Source organism: Meleagris gallopavo, chromosome 10 (assembly GCF_000146605.3).
Source record: "Meleagris gallopavo isolate NT-WF06-2002-E0010 breed Aviagen turkey brand Nicholas breeding stock chromosome 10, Turkey_5.1, whole genome shotgun sequence".
NCBI classification, from domain to species: Eukaryota; Metazoa; Chordata; class Aves; order Galliformes; family Phasianidae; genus Meleagris; species Meleagris gallopavo.
Window position 1 is genome coordinate 5,527,534 of NC_015020.2, and position 7,930 is coordinate 5,535,463.

A 7,930-nucleotide genomic window follows, 5' to 3' on the forward strand; every position below is an offset into this window, starting at 1 on the left:
TTAAAAATTGTTTTTCATTTTAACAGTATTTCAGTCTGTCAAGGAAGAAGATAGTTTTCTATACCAGTTTTGACCAGCGGAAACGAGCAAATGCAGCTTTTTTAATAGGTGCATATGCTGTAAGTACTAATTGTTGCATGGACACTTCTAGCCTTCCTTAAGAAATATTTCTTGTGTAAATTAACGTCCCAAGGGTTGGCTCCTGAGGGAGGTAAGCAGACAGGTTGTCATTTAATTCTTCTCTAATCTATCTTTGACAATTCTGCTATCTGAGTGTTAGACAAGCCTTATCTTTGGCACTTAACTCCGTTTACTTGCAGAAGGCGTGGCACTGGGACATACATGTGTTCCCCTTGGACACTTCCTTGAATGTCAAAAAATGCAAACCACAAACTCTTCTCTAAAATTGCTAGGCTTACGATCAATTAATTCTTAAGGTTACAGTGAGATTCATGCTGGAATGGGAGAAAGCTTTCTCTTAAAGCCTTTGTTAAGTTGTAAGACCAGACCCATCTTGTTTTTTGTTTTTTTTCTTTAATTTCTCTTGTCTGCTGATAATAATGGAGGACCTGATGCATTTCAGCCCTCTAATATTACAGACTATGAGCAAAACACAGGGCTATCTTAGGTACACAATCCTTACTTGCTATGATGTCACACAAATCTTGATGATCCTAAGCTGAGATTTGCACAGCTGCTTGTGTGTTGTCGTAGCAGTCAAGCTCAAACTTGAACTTGCACCTTCCTGCTTTCATCTCCAGAACTGGAACAAACTTGCAGAAAGCTTAAAAGATTTGACACTGATACACTGCTTGAACTAGCAAGCTACTGGTCCTGAGCTGGCATCCATATGATCAGCTGATTTGTGGAGGTGTCTGTTAAGTCAGGCTGTGAACTGTGTGTATATTTTTCTCAGGACAGAGGTCTTGCTGAAAGCGAAGTTGAATAAATGCATATGATTATACTGAAAGTCCTTAGGTTGCAGATTCTTGTAATGAAACAAAGCGTTTTGCTGCGAGCGTGGGGTTAGTGTATAAATGCAAAGATGATCTATTTAAATTGAAAGATAAGGGGAAAAATAGATTTAAGTTAATTTTAAAAAATATTTGGGGTAGATTTTTAATCCTGGGAGTAAACCTGATGGATCAACTCTATGAAAAGAAGAATTAAAACAAGTGGCAGACAAAGGCAGGTAACACTCTTGTGGTGAAGGGGAAGGGAAATATATTAAAAAAAAAAAAAGTCTGAATGGAACGACTGTTAATATTTTAAAACTACTACAATTAAATCTACAGGGAGAGCACCCGTTTGGCACATATAAACTGGAGCATCTGATTTCTTTCACTGGTTTGCTCTTGTCTGATCCTACCTTGACCTCTAAATAATCCTAGAAGACTTGGGATGGCTAGAGCTAGCATTTTCTGTTGTCTGTGGATGATGGGTTAAAAGGACTTTATATAAGCATTAGGTAGACCTAAGGAGAGCTACTGTTTATTAACAGATCTTCTTGCAAACCCAGACTTTAGGAACAAAAAGGTAAGGAGGGGTATGTAAGATATAAGACAGGTCTCCAAGTAGGGGACTCATCAGCTAACTAAGACTATTCCATATTTATGGTATTTAAGACGTGAAATCTGTAACAGTGGTATGTTTGGTAGTCTGAATTTGAATGAACTGTTCAGCAGCTAAGGGGAGAAGGACACATGCTGGCTGGGGGGTAGAAATCAGTCTAATGAAAATTGTGATGAGGAGCACATAGCATATGTACCATGATGTGACTGCATATGTACTCATAGAAGGTACCAAGTGGCACATCATACGTAAGAGGGGAGCCTTATGTGTGGAACTAGGTAAACTAGTGTGTCAGTACTGCAGGCACTTTTAAGCTAGCTTAGTATATTTTAAGCTGCTTATATCTCATAACTTCTGACATCTGCAAGCAATCCACGTGTGCATTTGATACCATTACTCTCCTGTCAGACTAGTAGGTATTCTGTGTGTCTTCTAATTATTAGAAGATACAATATATTTATAGTAATTCTTTACTGATATGGTGCTGTCAATGCAAAAATGGAGTTCATTACCTATAAACAACTTATTTGCAGCAGAATCACTTTTCAATTAGTTTCAATTTAATATAGTATTGGAAAAAAGTTTGCGCAAAGGTATCTGATATTATAAAAATTTCAGCCCAGAATTGTAGCTGTAGGTGTGTATTTCTAGACTTGCCAGTGTAGTGGAATTTTGCTCACATCCTTTTTTAGTAGTTGATTATAATACCAATAAATTCATAAAATGGGTATTCTAAAAAGTTTTTTATGAACCATCTCATAATCTGATTTGTATGATTGCTGTATTGTTGTTGTTTTTAACTATAGAAGTTTAAATTCTGTAATCCAGGTATATTTGTTTCATCTTTGGGAAATGATATTTGCAGTTTCAGAGCATTTTATCTCTAAGGACATCTAGTCACATGCAGCAGTTGTACGTTCTTGGATTATATAATAGGAAGACTTCAGATAATCTAGTCATACATTCAGTGAAGGAGTTACGTATAGTTGGTGATTTGATCATTTTATTTTATGTATGCACTCTTTAATTCAAGATCTGCGATTGTCTTGGTTTTGATTACACGAAGTTTCTGAGGCCAGGAAGTCTTACAGCTTTGAACTCTATCGATGTGTGAAAGTTAATTGAGAAAGCTTGTTTTATTTGTCCTGGTGCTAAAATATTAAGTGTAAAATGAAACTTGGAAAATAGTGGATCATGTTCTAGGAATGGGTTTCCATTGCTGATTATGCAAATTAGTGTTTTATTAAGCAGTTTCTTAGACAAGTTGAGCTGAAAGACCTGATAGCTATTAAAATATTTTAGAATAGTCTTAAGTTTGAGAGAGCTTAACATTTTATTCACAGTAACTTCCTTGATTGTAAATTACATATCACAAAGATACGTCTTCTATGTTTTGGTTTTTACAATAGACTTTCTATACATTGGTTAATTGTGTCCAGTTGCTAAATTAATGTCCTCACTCATAAGAATTCTGCAATAATTACTTTTGTCATAAAATTAAGATTAAGGAGAACAAATATTTCAAGTCTTTCAGGAATAGAAGAAAGTGAAGATTTCACTGGTCTTACATAGAAGGAACTCTGAACTACTAAATTGCTGGGACTAGTCCATAAAATGTTGTGTGCTGTCACACATGGGGGTGATACTGAATTTTGCAAAGTCCAATCAGATTCTGCAGAGAATGTTAGTATTGCTTTGCTCATCTCTTAGTCTGTTGGGAGACTTGTTTTAGGGTTGGTTTTTTTTGTTTGTTTGTTTGCTTGTTTTTATGTTTTTTATATAGTTTTCCACAGAAGTTAATTATTAAAAAAAAAAAATGCTTTAAAATACTGTTACAAGTACTTTCATACCTACTCAAACTAAAGTTGCCTGGTTTGACTCAACACGTCCTTAACAGTTTTTGTCTGAAACTGAGAGAAGAGGGATGGAGGCAAGAGAGAATAGGTTTGACTAAATTATACTGAAGAGATTGCTTGACTCCTCACTTGTCAACAGAGAAATCGCTCTCTGAGTAATCATGAAGGATAGTGTGTATTCTCATGTCCTAAATGGGTGAGTAGGGCAGAGGTGGAGAATGCCTCTTTCACTAATGTTAAGGTGTTCGTTAGGTTTGTTTTTTTTCTGATTGGAAAACAAGGAACCCCTATTTGACTGTGTTTCTAGTACTTGAAAAGTTTTGAATTCTCTGTGGAAGAAGTAATACTAGTCTGTACCCTTACAGCTACGGTTCTTCTAAGATCAAAACTTGATCCGTGGACCAAAGTCTGCCTTTTGAGTAGTCCTGGTGAAACACAACACTTACTGTGACGAGCTCTGAAAAGAAATCCACTAAGCTCTTTTTTCTTTTTCATGCAGATAGCAGCTGGGCTGGTCATATTTCTTGTGATTACTTATTTTAGTACTGATAGCTTTCTGCAATGCCAGAGAAAAGCCATCAAGTTCTGAAGTTTATAAGTTTTATCAGGTCAAATGAAACTTGAGAAATGGTTAACTAATAAGGAATCATCATTTGCCTGCCATTTGCAGGAGTGTTTTTTCCCTGGTTAAAAAAATATATAAATTACATTTCTGAGTCCTAGCTGGAGCTTTAAGAGCTTGTTCTCTCTTAATCTAAGTGTATTATACTACTGTTCAAGTAGTAATTCCTGCTTTGGAAGCAAGTACAAAGGTGTTTCAGTTGTGGAAGCATGTGCAGCTTTTTAACATCCTACAGAATATTGAGAATTCTGTTAAATTGAGATACAACTCTAGACATAACACAAATTGCAAGCGTTCTGAGAATGATTGCTGCTTGCTTCTGTTTCTATATGCTCGAGGTCAGAAATCGAAAATGAAAGTTTTTAGATCAGGACCTATGTTTTCGTTAAGAAAATCATTAATGCCTTATATTCAACAGTTAAATGTGCAAAGTGACAGTAAGTGCTGTCTATAAGCTGAGCTGCAGAGAAATGTATAGGCCAATTGTGTCACTTAGTTTTAAAAACATATTTGCAGCATATAAGGTATCACCTCAAACTGGATATCTATTTATAAATAGTGCACTTAGTATGTATTCCAAATTGGATTTATTTTATGAGCAATTTTACTGTTCACACTGTATTTGAAATGCAGTGAGGTGATTTCATCTTACTATTGCTTATTGTGGTGTTGAACCAGTGGATCGAATAGTGTTTAGTGATATCAGAAGAAGCCTTGCTTTAGTATCCTACATTGACTATAAGCTGGTCTCATAGTAACAGATTAACTTGCTGAATTTGACATCTTGTTTGCTCAAGAGTGTTTTGACAATTAGGAATCGGGAAACGTTTGTGTTGGAAATGTTTCCATTGAGCTTTGGTAGGGAAATGTTTCCTTTTTCAACTACTATATTTGTTTTGAATCATCTGAATTTGGGCAGACAGCTCCTGATATAAATGCTTGTTTTTGCATCCTAATACAATGGTGCATCTGCTTTAAAGTCTCCCAGTTGGGGCAGTGTGAGACTAAAAAAAAAAAAAAGGTATGTGCAGATTACACAACAGATACTCACAGTAGTTCCCCTATCTCTTGATTTTTGAAGCTTTCAGCTTTCAGATGATGTGGATATGCTTTTCTGACCTGCAGATAGCACAGCAGTTGCTTGTTAAGCTGTATGGTATACTTGCTGAAAAGTTTAGTGGTTTGGGGGAAATAGTTAATGACTCTTCAGGCTCAGGGCTCATTTATTTATTTTCCTCTCTTCACCCCTTCTTCTCCTTCTGTTTAGGTAATATACTTGAAGAAAACACCAGAAGAAGCATACAGGACGCTTCTGTCTGGATCTAATCCACCGTATATTCCATTTAGGTATGTGAGCATCAAAAATGGGCCTAAATTTTGTTTTTGGAATTTGCTAAATATGCTTTTTTTCTAAATTCCTCTCCTTTCCTAGAAAATGGCTTCATGTCTGACACAGAAATGAATGTGTAATGCACAGAATTTTCTTTACTTCTGATGGAATTATTTGCTTTGCTTTTGGAAAAATAAACTGTTTAGACTTTAATTTTATGTGATATTCCCAGTTTTGCAAGCTTTCAGATTTAAAAAATACTTGTTAGCATGTTTGTGCTTTAGCTATCTAAACTTTACTTTGATGTAGCATGCTTTATTTGGAATTCTAATCTTCTCTACTGCTTAGCAGCTAACCCACTAGACTTATGCGGATGAATTTTTTTTCCTGTTTCATTTTCTCAGTGTAACAGAACAACTACTGAAGTTCAAGTTAAGTTGCTCTGCCTTTGTTTTCAATGAGTAGATGATTTCTAATAATTTTTCTGTACTCTCTGGAGCAAAGTGGTTTTGAGACTTGAATCTGAGAAGTTTTGGCTGTAATAACTATCTGAATAAGGTTTCCAGTTTCTTTTTATTGTGTGGACTTTGAAATGTCATTGTGCTTTGCAGATGAATGTATCTGGCACTGTTCTTAGACAGAACCGAGTGATACAAGACAATTGTGAGAAGGTCAAGATCTGTTTCTCCAGGGGAGTCAGCAATTTATGAGTAGTGTTCGTTGTCATCTGATGCATTTGAAAATGTAGGCCTACCTTGTTTATGTCAGAAGGTTTGTTTGTTTCTACAACCACTCAACAAGGAATGATCCAATTGTCTCCATTCCACTAGTGTCCACAGGAGCCAGATACAGTATGAACTTCTGGGATGGCAGACTTAAATGTGAAGACCAGTTTAACTATAAAATCTTAAACCATCAAGCACTTCATTTTAAAGAATGGTATCAAATCAATGATTGCTTTTATCATCAGAGAGTTTATGCAGTCATCTGATTGCTGGTGGTTCTCCAAAGACCAGGAAGTTTACTGATTTGTTGACATCTCTGTCAATTATTATAAAATTGGCTTAAAAATTCACACAGTTGAAGTGCGTTTTAATAATAATAATAACTCTTATGTCAATGTTATTTTCTAACATCACCTCATTCTATATAAAATACAGGAATTATGAGTTAAGTTTAAGACAGTTTTCTTCACCCTTTTTAGGCTTGTTGGATTCTAATCTTCTCCTGATCTGAAATAATTGCATTGGCCATTTCCACTTATAGCAGGTTCAGCTCCTGGAATATTTCTGCAAACAGTTCTGAGGGTTGAAACAGTGTCAATTCTTTTGTCTGTGTTTTTTTTCTTTTTTAATTTTTATTTTGAAGAAGAAACAAGTGAAATACTTCTCCAGAATTTTTCTCTTCTGGAGATTACAGCGCAGCATTTAAAGAGTCTAGAGAACTGCTTCTCTCTTTCCTATCAAATAGTGCTGTCTCAATTGTTCAACTTAGGCAGGAGATTAATAACAATCAAATAGTATTTTTCATATAAGAGTTTTAATAACTAACACTACCTAGTTTTTTCAGAATCTTAGCTTAGTTTATTTTTCTTTAAAAGCAAAACTTAGTAGTGTAGGAAGCCAAACTTTTTCAGTAGTGTAGGATGTGTGTTACCTGAGAATAGCTTTATTTTGTTCACCTAGTCTAGAAAACTTATTGTTCAAAATTATAGTAAATTGCTATGTCTTTAGGTTCCTTCTCTACTTCTTCCCTTGTCAAAGAAAAAATTAAGATATGTAGAAACAAGGTACTGACAAAGAAAAGAATCTTAATTATCAACTCCTGAAATTAAAAGACAGGAAACTTAGGAGCAATTGTCTTTTTCTTGCATGAAACTATTCTGAAACCTTTTTTCTTCAAGAAAAAGTCCACTACCTATACCTTGCAACCAATCCCTTATGAAGATGCAAGTAATATAGTAGAAGTGCTGTTTCTGCTTGACTGGTGCAGAGCAGTGAGAGTAATTGGTTCTGATTTCTTGTGAGACTGGTTAAGAACTACAAAGCAATTACGTTAAATAATTATTTAACTTCATAATGAAAATTAACATGATTGTAGTATTAATATATCATTAATATTGCAAGTATCAAACAAGCATTCACAGCAGAGCCAGAGTCAAAATTCACAAGATTCTATTCCAAAATAGAATAGTTAGCTACTCTGGGATAGGAAAAGAGAGGATTGAAGGGAAGCAATCTTAAGCAGGGCCTTCCTGTTTACTAAAGGAACATGGGGTTCTGAAGTTTGGGGAGAATTTTTCTATATGCTGGAAGAAATAAACATCTTGAATATTTTTTTCTTATTTGGTGTCAGGCTGGAAAGCACTTAAGTTTTTTTTTGACGGTGTTTTGCACTGTGTCAAGTCTTGGCACTGGGTAAAAGCCTAAGAAGATTCTGTTACCTGTGTGGTATAGTTTATCATGCTGGGAAATAAAGCTTTCTATTCTAGCTGTACAGGAGGTTAGAAAAAGAGGAGAGAGGAGATAGATTATTTTTTTTTTTTTTTTT

The 7,930-nt window shown here is 35.1% G+C and overlaps 1 long non-coding RNA gene across 1 annotated transcript; it reads left to right on the plus strand.

Moving 5' to 3' along the window:
- On the plus strand, window positions 1–7,899 carry LOC109369210. The gene is made up of 3 exons (XR_002117925.2): window positions 1–119; window positions 5,318–5,397; window positions 5,992–7,899. It is a non-coding gene; the product is annotated as an uncharacterized LOC109369210 (long non-coding RNA).
- Window positions 7,900–7,930: the final 31 nt, after the last annotated feature.